This window comes from Oncorhynchus keta, chromosome 30 (assembly GCF_023373465.1).
Source record: "Oncorhynchus keta strain PuntledgeMale-10-30-2019 chromosome 30, Oket_V2, whole genome shotgun sequence".
Taxonomy (NCBI): Eukaryota; Metazoa; Chordata; class Actinopteri; order Salmoniformes; family Salmonidae; genus Oncorhynchus; species Oncorhynchus keta.
In genome coordinates this window covers 52,540,474-52,552,784 of record NC_068450.1, presented here as the reverse complement: position 1 = coordinate 52,552,784, position 12,311 = coordinate 52,540,474, and the positions used below count along the sequence as shown (strand labels likewise).

The 12,311-nt window shown below is 41.5% G+C and overlaps 1 pseudogene; it reads right to left on the bottom strand.

The window, feature by feature from the left end:
- Positions 1-9,567, bottom strand: part of LOC118363991 (low-density lipoprotein receptor-related protein 1B-like) — a 178,882-nt pseudogene extending 169,315 nt beyond the window's left edge.
- Between the last annotated feature and the right edge of the window lie 2,744 nt (positions 9,568-12,311).

Sequence of the window (12,311 nt, the reverse complement as noted above, 5' to 3'; positions counted from 1 at the left end):
AACAGGTTAAACTGCCAGTATGAACAAGGCTTTATTGTAATGACGGAATTCAATTCAGATCTTTTGCTGCTATGTATAATATAGATATTTAAACATTATGATTGATTCCTAATGAAGACATATTGTCAACATACATTAACTATACAAAATAAAGAATAAAAAAAATGTAGACAAAATAAAAGTTGTTCTTTGTCCCTCTTGAGCCACAGTAGTAACAACATAACCAGAAACACTTCCTCAAAATAGTCAGAATTATTCTAAAATACACTACAGCGGATTGCGAAAGTATTCAGCCCCTGGGCATTTTTCCTATTTTGATGCCTGACAACCTGGAATTAAAATAGATTTTTTGGGGGGTTTGTATCATTTGATTTACACAACATCCCTACCACTTTGAAGATGCAAAATATTTTTCTAGTGAAACAAACGTCGACACGATGTAGAGGAACCTTTTGAAGCAATTACAGCTGCAAGTCTCTTTGGGTATGTCTCTATAAGCTCGGCACTGGGATTTTTGCCCATTCTTCAAGGCAAAAGCTCCTTCAAGTTGGATGGGTACAGCGATCTTTATGTCATACGATAGATTCTCAATTGGATTGAGGTCTGGGCTTTGCCTAGGCTATTCCAAGACATTTAAATGTTTCCCCTTAAACCACTCGTGTTGCTTTAGCAGTATAATCTGGGTCATTGTCCTGCTGGATGATGAATCCCAGTCTCAAATCACTGGAAGACAGGAAACAGGTTTCCCTCAATAATTTCCCTGTATTTAGCGCCATCCATCATTCCTTCAATTCTGACCAGTTTCCCAGTCCCTGACGACTAAAAACATCCCCACAGCATGAAGCGCCACCACCAAGGGATGATATTCTCGGGGTGATGATAGGTGTTGGATTTGAGCCAGACATAGCGTTTTCCTTGATGGACAAAAAGCTACAAATAAGTATTTTTTTTTTTCATTCCACTTCACAAATTTGGACTATTTTGTGTGTGTGTCCATTACATGAAATCCAAATAAAAATCCATTTAAATTACAGGTTGTAATGCAAAAAAAACAGGAAAAATGCCAAGGGGGATGAATACTTTTGCAAGGCACTGTATATACAGTGCATTCGGAAAGTATTCAGACCCCTTGACTTTCCACATTTTGTTACGTTACAGCTGTATTCTAAAATAGATTAAATAGTTGTTTTCCCCTCATCAATATACACACAAAAAAAGAACCCAACATTTTTCTACAGTGCAGGTTGCAAAGGGAGGTAATATAGCTTTTGTAGCCTGACTTAGGCGATACTGTGGTTTTTTGCAAACCAATGTCACGCCCTGACCTTAGAGAGACGCGTTATTTCTCTATTTGGTTAGGTCAGGATGTGATGTGGGGTGGGCATTCTATTTTGTTTTCTATGTTTCTTTATTTCTATGTTGTGGCCAGGTATGGTTCTCGATCATGGACAGCTGTCTATCGTTGTCTCTGATTGGGAATCATACTTAGGTAGCCCTTTTCCCTCCTTTCAATGTGGGTAGTTAACTTTGTTTGTGGCACTATAGCCCTGTAAGCTTCACGGTTGTTTCTTTCGTTTGTTGTTTTGTTGGTGACATTTTAAAAGAAGAATGTATGCTCACCACTTCTTTTGACAGCCGTGACAACCAAAGAGATATTGTTTTGTTTGCCATTATACCACAAGACTACAGTCAGTGACATCAGGTATTATTATGGTGGTAATGCAAGGTCTTGCACAAACAGCATCTTCAAATTTCATATATACATTTGGGTTGTGAAGCTGTTGTTTAGAAAGGGTTATTACGTTTCTATATTGAAATAGCAATGTAATAACAGGTTTTCCTCCATAATCATGCATGCCAATTGAAAAACACAATGCTTGTCATTTGGCATAGCAATCACAATAAATATATTCAAAACTATGTACAACCATAACATTAGTGTACTAAATACTTATTCCTCCTACACTGCAGCTATTGGGTTAGTCTAAAGTAAGACACCACAGCCAATTAAAGGAGTGGTTCCTCTAGGACAGGTATTCCCCCCAGGGGTGCGCGCAAATGCAGTCAGGGGTACGCCAAATGAAAATGTAATTCCCATTAATTTTTTTTATCACATTTTCAAACAGTCCATTTATATGGGGCTATACACGGGGCTATACATTTGGGTGAGTTTTTTTTTCCTTCCCTGAGTAGCCTCGTTTCACTGCCAATTAATTTTTTTACCATCTAGCGAAATAACAACACAATGTCCAATACAGGTAGCCAAGTAAATTAATTGACATCCAATCACATTAACCACTACTCTCTAGCAGGAATTCCACTAACGGTCCATATGTAGCCAAATGAGCTGCTGCTCATTCCGTTTGCTCTAAAATTGAAAAATGGTTAAAAAGAAAGTAAGGCCCGCGCCCATAGAGACACATACCAGCTCTACTGGTAGTACGGCTACTATCAGCAGTACTGCACCTGTCGATGACACAAGTTGTTCTGCATCCACGAGCACATCCAATGCTAGCATCAGTAATTCTACATTTGTTGTTAGCCCAGTTAGCATGGACACTGACAGTTGTGAATCTGATGCAGCCAAAGAGCTACTGCCCCCTTACCCGGGAAAGCACCGAACAGACAGGGACGTTGGACCATCGAAGAGGAGCAAATAAGATGTGAGTACTGCCTTTCCTCAGACACAGTGTGTTATATGTGCAAAAGTACTATCCCTCCATTTGATGAAACCTCCATTCTTACGCAGACATTCAGAAACAAAACATGCCAATGAGAAAAAGTTTTTTGAGCGAGGATTAAGATGACTTTCGAGTAGTAAGACATGTATAAAAGCAACAGATACTGTCATGTTTAGAGATGGATTAGAACAAGGTGCAGCGTGGTAGGCATACATACCTCCTTTTATTAAATGACACCGAAAAACCAACAAAATACAAAACGAACGTAAAGCTACATGCAGTGCAGAAACTACACAAAACATAGTCAATATCACACAAACTAAAGGTGGAAAAAAGGCTGCCTAATTAAAAAGGCAGACAAAACGGAGCACAGAGATATATACACAAAATCTTTCCCTCAGCCATTACATGCGGAAACGGTCAGAAAAGTTGGGGGACTGGGGCAACGATAGACAGCTGCCTCTGATTGGGAACCATACCCGGCCAACAAAGAAATAGAAAAACTAGAATGCCCACCCAAATCACACCCCGACCTAACCAAATAGAGAAATAAAAAGGCTCTCTAAGGTCAGGGTGTGATAGATACCATCAATAAGAAGGGGCTAGAAGCGTCTTATATAGTGAGCTACCGAGTGGCTAGGACAGGCACGCCCCATACTTTTGCAGAGGACTTAATTCTTCCTGCTGCTGTGGATATAGCTGGGACAATGCTGGGGGAAAAGTCCCAAAAAACTATACAGACAATGCCTTCATCAAACAACACTGTTTCACAACGCAGTGACATGGCAGGAGATGTTTTGAAATAATTATTGCTTCGCATACAAGCCAGTGACAGCTGGAGGAGTCAACAGACGTGGCGTCAGACTTGGCGGGCCTGGCACAGCTACTGGTATAAGTCCATTACGTTTATGGGGGTTCAATTAAGGAAGACATCCTCTTCTGCAAACCACTGGAAACCAGGACAGCGGGAGAGGATTTTTTAAATTACTAGACAGCTTTGTGACATTAAATGGACTTTGGTGGTCAAGATGTGTTGGTATCTGTACTGATGGCGGAAAAGCCATGACAGGGAGACATAGTGGAGTGGTAACGCACGTGCAAGCAGTTGCTCCCGACGCCACACTGCATCATCCACCGAGAGGCTCTTGCTGCCAAAGGAATGCCTGACAGTTTAAAATACGTTTTGGACACCATTGTGAAAATGGCTAACTTTGTTAAAGCAAGGCCCCTTAACTCTTGTGTATTTTCTGCACTATCCAATGATATGGGCAGCAACCATGTAACGCCTTTACAACATACATAAGTGCACTGGTTATCAAGGGGCAAAGTATTGACACATTTTGAGAGATGAGCTTAAAGTTCTCTTTACTGACCATAATTTTCACTTCTCTGACCGCGTGCACGATGACGAGTTTCTCACACGACGGGCCTATCTGGGTGATGTTATTTCTTGCCTGAATGATCTGAATCTAGGATTACAGGGAGTCTCCGCAACTATATTCAATGTATGGGACAAAACTGAGGCTATGATTAAGAAGTTGGAGCTCTTCTCTGGACAACACACAGGTCTTTCCATCATTGTATGATTTTCTGTGTGCAATGAACTCAAGCTTAGGGACAATGTCAAATGTGATATGTTTATCTAAGCACCTGAGTGAGTTGGGTGCGCAAATACGCAGGTACTCTCCCGAAACGGATGACACAAACAATTGGATTCCTTATCCCTTTCATGCCCTGACTCCAGTCCACTTATTAACAAGACAGCCTCATCGAAATTGCAACAAGTGGTTCTGTGAAAATGTTATTTAATCGGAAGCCACTGCCAGATTTCTGGATAGGGCTGGGCTCAGAGTATACTGCCTTGGCAAATCACGCTGCTAAGACACTGATGCCCTTTGCAACCACGTACCGATGTGAGAGTGGATTCTTGGCCCCCTAGCATGAAAACAAATTACAGGAATATACTGTGTGTGGAAAATTATTTAAGACTGAGACTCTCTCCAATACAACCCAACATTGCAGTTATGTGCATCCTTTCAAGCACACCCTTCTCATTAACCTGTGGTGAGTTATTCACAATTTTCAATGAACAAATACAGTTTTATATGTAAGATGGCTAAATAAAGACCAAATTATTGATTATTATTATATTTTTATTTGTGCCCTGGTCCTATAGGAGCTCTTTGTCACTTCCCATGAGCCGGGTCGTGACAAAAACTCACACTCATTCTTATGTTTAAAACATTTATCGTATAGTGTGTGTGTGTGGCAGGCTTACAATGATGGCAAAAAAACAGAGTCCGTTGACCCTGGTGCTAGAGGGGGGTGTGCAGCTGGAGGTTGAATGTTTGAAGGGGTATGGGACTATAAACATTTTGGGAACCACTGCTCTAGAGTGATGAATCATGCTTCACCATCTGGCAGTGAGACGGACGAATCTGGGTTTGGCGGATGCCAGGAGAACACTACCTGCCCGAATGCATAGTGCCAACGGTAAAGTTAGCTGGAGGAGGAATAATGCTTTTTCATGGTTCTGGCTAAGCCCCTTAGTTCCAGTGAAGGTAAATCTACAACATACAATGACATTCTAGATGATTCTGTGCTCTTGTGGCTGAATGGAAGCAAGTCCCTGCAGCAATGTTCCAACATCTAGTGGAAAGGTTTCCCAGAAGAGGTGCGGCTGTTCTCGCAGCAAAGGGGGGGACCAACTCCATATAAATGTCCACATACTTTTGGTCATTCATTTGGAAGTTTTTGCAGAGGAGTTGCGCAATTTTATAGCTAAGATGGTTGGTGCAGTATTTCTCAAGTGGAGAAATGTGCATGAAAACACTTCATGTTGCCACTGCTACTAGGAGTATTACTATTGACCAATCACAGACAAAGTGGCATAGACTTCAGGTTAAGGAACTTCAAATTGCCAAAAAAAAAATGTGTTTCCACATTCCAACAGATGAAAAGTTATTTCCCCAATAATCACCCAATTAAATCACCAGTTAACTTTTTAAAATTATTTAAATGTTTTTTTGAGCTTACGGCACCTGGTATTCCCAGGGGGTCTCATGTCACAGTACCAACCAGGCCCAATCCCGAACAGCCATGTTTAGGGTGGTATGGCCACAAGTGTATTTTTTTACACCGTTTCCTCCCCAAATTAGATCCCTTGGCTCATTTCTGCAACTCCTCAATGGGCTCTGGAGAGACGAAGGTCGAGTCACACATCCTGTGAAACATGACCCGCCTGGCCGCCTACTTGTTATCACACTGATCTCTTAACCCAGATGTCAGCTGCACCAATGTGTCGGAGGAAACACCGTTTGACTGACGACCAGAGTCAGCCTGCAGGCCACCGGCCTTGTCACAAGGAGACGCCAGAGCCTGATGAGCCAAGGAAATCTCCGCTACCCCGGATGGCGCTGGGCCAATTGTGTGCCGTCCCATGAGGATCGAACCCCAGACTGTAGTGGCGACTACACACTGTGGTCAAATCAAACTTTATTTGTCACATGCGCCGAATACAATGAATGTAGAGTTCACCATGAAATGCTTACTTACAAGCCCTTAACCAGCAGTGCAGTTCAAGGAGAGTTAAGAAAATATTTACCAAGTAGACACAGATAAAAAGTAATAATAAAAAGTAACACAATAAGAATACCAATAACGAGGCTACATACAAGGGGCATCGGTGCCGAGTGTACAGGTTAGTTGAGGTAATTTATACATTTAGCTGGGAGTGAAGTGACTATGCATAGATAATAAACAGCGAGTAGCAGCAGTGTACAAAGAGGGGGGGGGGGTCAATGTAAATTGTCCCGTTGGCGATTTTATTAATTGTTCAGCAGTCTTATGGCTTGGGGGTAGAGGCGGTTGAGGAGCCTTTTGGTCCTAGACTTGGCTTGGTGTGCGGTAGCAGAGAAAACAGTCTATAACTTGGGTGACCGGAGTCTCTGACAATTTTCTGGGCTTTTGACCACTGCACCACCCAGTTTACTATTAGGCAACTAATTCATCCTCTGTTTGAATCAAGTAGTTGGTCATTTTGGTGGCTAGTTTTCATACTAATGATAGTGAAACTTTATTCACAACTTATTGTTGTTGTCATGAGACATTTATTTCGTCATCTGTATTTGTCATTGCAGAGTAGGATGTCATGTTAATGTGTGCACATTCACTGTATTGCTATTTGGAATGCTTTCCAAGTCTTCACAAATAGTGATGTGTCATCAACTGTGAAACGAACTCCGATGATGGGGCCTGACCTGTCCAGCTAAGTCACACACTTTCTGATGGAGGGGATGGAGGATTCCACAATGGGATAGCTGACCATTCTAGGCAGGGTACTCCTGGAGACTGACGTTGCACCCTGGTGGGAGGATACCTTCTATGACGAGAGCACCAAGTCTCTAACGACCATGGACAAGAAGCTCATGCGGGCCCAGCAGATGGTGACCATCTTGTTGAGAGTTTAAGGTCTAATCACCTCTCTCCACATATGTCTCTGGTTCCTCTGATTGTTTTCTACAATGCAGAGTATCCACAGGGGGAACACTGTTGTGGAAACATTTGAGAAGGTGACACTCGTGACTAGTGACTTGCATGCACTGAGGCCCAGCATGATGACTCCACGGGAGGCTGCTGAGAGGAAGATGGCTCATAATAATGGCTGAAATGGAATGATATCAAACACATAGAAACCATGTGTTTGATGTGTACAATACCATTCCACATTTTGTTCCAGCCATTACTATGAGCCCGTCCTCCCCAATTAAGGTGTCAATGATCGGGCTGCTGATTGAGGCCTGTGGAATGTTGTCCCACCTCCTCTTCAAGGGCTGTGTGAAGTTGCTGGATATTGGCGGGAACTGGAACACGCTGTCATACACGTTGATCTAAAGCATCCCAAACATGTCTGGTGAGTATGCAGGTCATGGAAGAACTGGGACATTTTCAGGTTTCCAGGAATTGTATACAGATCCTTGCGACATTGGGCTGAGCATTATCATGCTAAAACATGAGGTGATGGAGGCGGGTGAATGGCATGCCAATGGGCCTCAGGATCTCGTCACGGGATCTCTGTGCATTCAAATTGCCATTGATGAAATACAATTGTGTTCGTTGTCCATAGGCTTCCCATACCATAACCCCACCGCCACCATGGGACACCCTTTTCACGTTACACGGTACAGTTGGAACCGGGATTCATCCGTGAAGTGCACACTTGCCCACCGAAGTCGGTTACGATGCCGAACTAGTCAGGTCAAGACCCTGGTAAGGACGACGAGAACGCAGATGAGCTTCCCTGAGACGGTTTCTGAAAGTTTGTGCAGAAATTCTTTGGTTGTGCAAACCCACAGTTTCATCAGCTGTCCAGTCTCAGATGATCCCGCAGGTGAAGAAGACAGATGTGGAGGTCCTGGGCTGGCATGGTTACACATTGTCTGCAGTTGTCAGGCCAGTTGGACGTACTGCCAAATTCTATAAAATGACGTTGGAGGAGAAAATTAACATTAAATTCTCTGGAAACCACTCTGGTGGATATTCCTGCAGTTGGCATGCCAATTGCACACTCCCTCAATTTGAGACATCTTTGGCAATGTGTTGCGTGACAAAACTCAAAACTCACATTTTAGAGTGGCCTTTTATTATCCCCAGCACAAGGTGCACCTGTGTAATGATCATGCTGTTTAAGTGGCTTCGTGATATGCCAAACCTGCCAGGTGGATGGATTATCTTGGAAAAGGAGAAATGCTCACTAACAGGGATGTAAACAAATTAGAGAAATAAGCTTTTTGTGTGTATGGATTATTTCTGTGATATTTTATTTCAGCTCATGAAACATGGGACCGACACTTTACATGTTGCATTTATAATTGTGTTCAGTATAAATTATCATGTTTGGATTGTTTCAAGAGTTCATAAAGAGCTACGAATTCTGAGATCTTCTATTGTACTGTAACTGCTCTGGATTTATTGTTACAGGGACACTGTGTTATGCTGACGGCAGATAGTTAAAACAGGAGTAACACGGGTGTGCTCTTACCATTTAGTTGCTTCGATTAGAATCTTGGTGTGTTTTCCTGCACATTGTTTTAACTAGCAAAGTACAAAGAAATGTTCATTCAGGTTGGGTGTGAGTTTCTGCCTGAATCGTTTTTTTTTTTTTTTTAAGTCAGTGAATTTGTTCATACTTTGAGAACTTGTTAGTAAGCTCCTTAGTGTATCAAACATAGAATTTTCTCTTAGAGATTATTTTGAACCGAAGATATATGTAACCACATTAAGTCTCATTTAGCTGACAGTCATCTGCTTTGTAATGTATCATGTATTTCATGTACACTGGAATTGTTTGAGCGCAAATTATGTTGTGACTTAATACATCCCGTTAGTTGAATTGAGTAAATGCATTCCTCGTTTTACAGAGTAATTAGTAGGCACATTGGTAAACACATATACACACACTACACGTATATGCTTGGGTTCCACCTTGACATCCTTGCTTGACACGATAAATGAATGCTAGAACATTGTTCAACAGGAATAGCTATTTGTATCTGTCTCTTGATAATTGCATATCGGTGCAAAATAGACACATGTTCATTATAGTCATACTGAGAGGTAAGGCTAGATCCTCCATAGATGTACAGTGCCTCTTGCATTTATTCACATAATAATGGAGTTAATGATTATATCCACCATAGTTTCACTCAACGACACACTCACCTCGACAGTGTACTCCTTCATCATATCCGTCCTCACAATCTCTCGCTCCATCACAAAGTTTATTGAAGTGGATGCACCTTTTGGAGCCGATGCACTGCATGTGATTCGGCGGACATCTCACCAACTCAGCTTTTGTACCTGTAAATGAGAAGAGAAAATTATTCATTTAGATTTTCCCATGATGTCAAGCACAGAGGCACTGGGTTTAAATGTAGGCCTTTAAACACATCCACAGGTACACCTCCAATTGGCTCAAATGATGTCAATTAGCCTATCAGAAGCTTCTAAAGTCATGACATCATTTTTTTGAATTTTCCAAGCTGTTTAAAGGCACAGTGTCACGCCCTGGTCGAAGTATTTTGTGTTTATCTTTATGTATTGGGTCAGGCCAGGGTGTGGCATGGGGTTTTTGTATTGTGGTGTGTTTTGTCTTGGGGTTTTGGTGTTGGTATTGGGATTGTAGCTTAGTGGGTCATCTAGCAAAGTCTATGGCTGTCTGGAGTGGTTCTCAATCAGAGGCAGGTGTTTATCGTTGTCTCTGATTGGGAACCATATTTAGGCAGCCATATTCTTTGACTTTGTCGTGGGTGATTGTCCTTAGTGTCTTTGTTCCTGTCGCTGTGTTAGTTGACAAGTATAGGCTGTTTTGGTTTTCGTTACGTTTATTGTTTTGTAGTGTTTGTGTTAATTCGTGTTTACGTTTGTTGATTAAACATGGATCGCAATCTACACGCTGCAGTTTGGTCCGACTCTCCTTCATCACCTAAAGAGAACCGTTACACACAGTAAACTTCTGACCCACTGGAATTGTGATACATTGAATTATAAGTGAAATAATCTGTCTGTAAACAATTTTTGGGAAAATTACTTGTGTTATGCATAAAGTAGATGTCCTAACCGACTTGCCAAAACTATAGTTTGTTAACAAGAAGTTTCTGGAGTGGTTGAGAAACGAGTTTTAATGACTCCAACCTAAGTGTATGTAAACTTCCAACTTCAACTGTATATATTTTTCAGCACAAAGTATTTTTGATAACTTAAAAAAAAAGAAGTCTAGAATCAGTCTGTAATTAAATCACACAGAATGGGTTAATTTATTATATCCTGACAGGGCTACACAGCTATTATGTTCACTAAAGCAATACTTGTGAATAGGTTTTGAACGTAAAACAATGCCTCAGCGAACCATTCTTTTCTTAGTGCAATGCAAAAATGTATCTCAATTTGATCTAACCTAATAGTCTGCAGCAAATCTGTCACAGAGCAACATTACCACAGAGCTATTCCAACATTGTAGAAATGTGACATTTTTTATGATTATACAAATAACAGACGGATCACACACGGATTCCCTAGCAGATTAAATCCCCCCCCCCTGCAGATTAAATCCCCACCCCAAAACCAGACTTAAAACAGGCATGATGTACAATGAGGGTTCAATTTTTTTAATCCCGTTTTCATGGTATCCAATTGGTAGTTACATACTTGTCTCATCACTGCAACTCCTGTACGGACTCAGGAGAGGCAAAAGTCGAGTGCCATGCGTCCACCACCCAAACCGCGCCACACTGCTTCTTGACACAATTTCCCACTTAACCCGGACGCCAGCCACACCAATGTGTCAGAGGAAAAACCATGCACCTGGTTACCGTGTGAGCATGCACTGCACCCGGCACGCCGCAGGAGTCACTGGCGTGCGAATGTAAACTTCTGACCCACTAGGAATGTAATGAAAGAAATAAAAGCATCCCGGCTGGGCAATCATTCCCCTAACCTGACCGACCTTGGTCAAAAGTGCTCTGGGTTCAAGCCTGGACTCGAACCCAGAAATCTCTAGTGGGACAGCTAGCGCTGCGATGCAGTGGTCAATCTAAGCGCTGGGCAGGTGTATCAGGTGTGCCAGAAATATTTTTGCTCTTTTCAAAAGCACAGTTATCGGCACTGTTGCTGGCAGTGGAGTGAAAGGGCTGGGTTTTGATGAATTAACAAGTTGTGGGTGTGTTGAAACTTGGCCTCCCACTGGCCAATCAGGATGTGCGCCATGGCTAAATATGCTGTTTCAAGTTGTGATTTTTTTATTTTATTTTTTACCTTTATTTTACTAGGCAAGTCAGTTAGGAACAAATTATATTTACGGTCTTGTGTATTGCTTTGGAATCAACTCTGATTCCAATGTTAGGCCATTATAGTTTGCTAAACAGTTTACAATTTTCTTTTACAAAATGTAGACCTATCCCATTTTAGCTAAATATTTAACCTGTTTGCAGTCCACATTGTTCTAATGTAATACCCTTGTTAGAACCAAGTATTGAGTTTATTTGTTATAATTAATTGGTGTAATATTTAAAAAGTGATTGAATTGCTCCCGAATTGTAATGTTGTTAATGCATATCTTTTGAAGAAATATTTTGTTAATGTATAAGAGAATAGGTTGGTTTACTCTGAAGTTTTAACCAATAAGGTCGCTTGTTAAGATGTGGTCAATGGGAGTTGACCTGGTTAACGGGAGGCCGAGGAAAAAAGAGAGGGAGAGAGAAGATGAGAAAAGGATGGACATTACATTATGACCGTTGGTGAAGAAAAATGATAAAAGAAGACGATAAAAATAGAACAAAACCCATTCCTACTGAGTTTTGATGGGAAAATAAAAAACACAAATACCTTATTTACATAAGAATTCAGACCCTTTGCTATGAGACTCGAAATTGAGCTCAGGGGCATCCTGTTTCCACTGATCATCCTTGAGGTGTTTCTATAACTTGATTGGAGCCCACCTGTGGTAAATTCAACTGATTGGACATGATTTGGAAAGGCACACACCTGTCTATATAAGGTCCCACAGTTGATAGTAGAGCTCCAATACAGGATTGTGTCGAGGCACAATCTGCAGCATTGAAGGTCGCGAAGAAC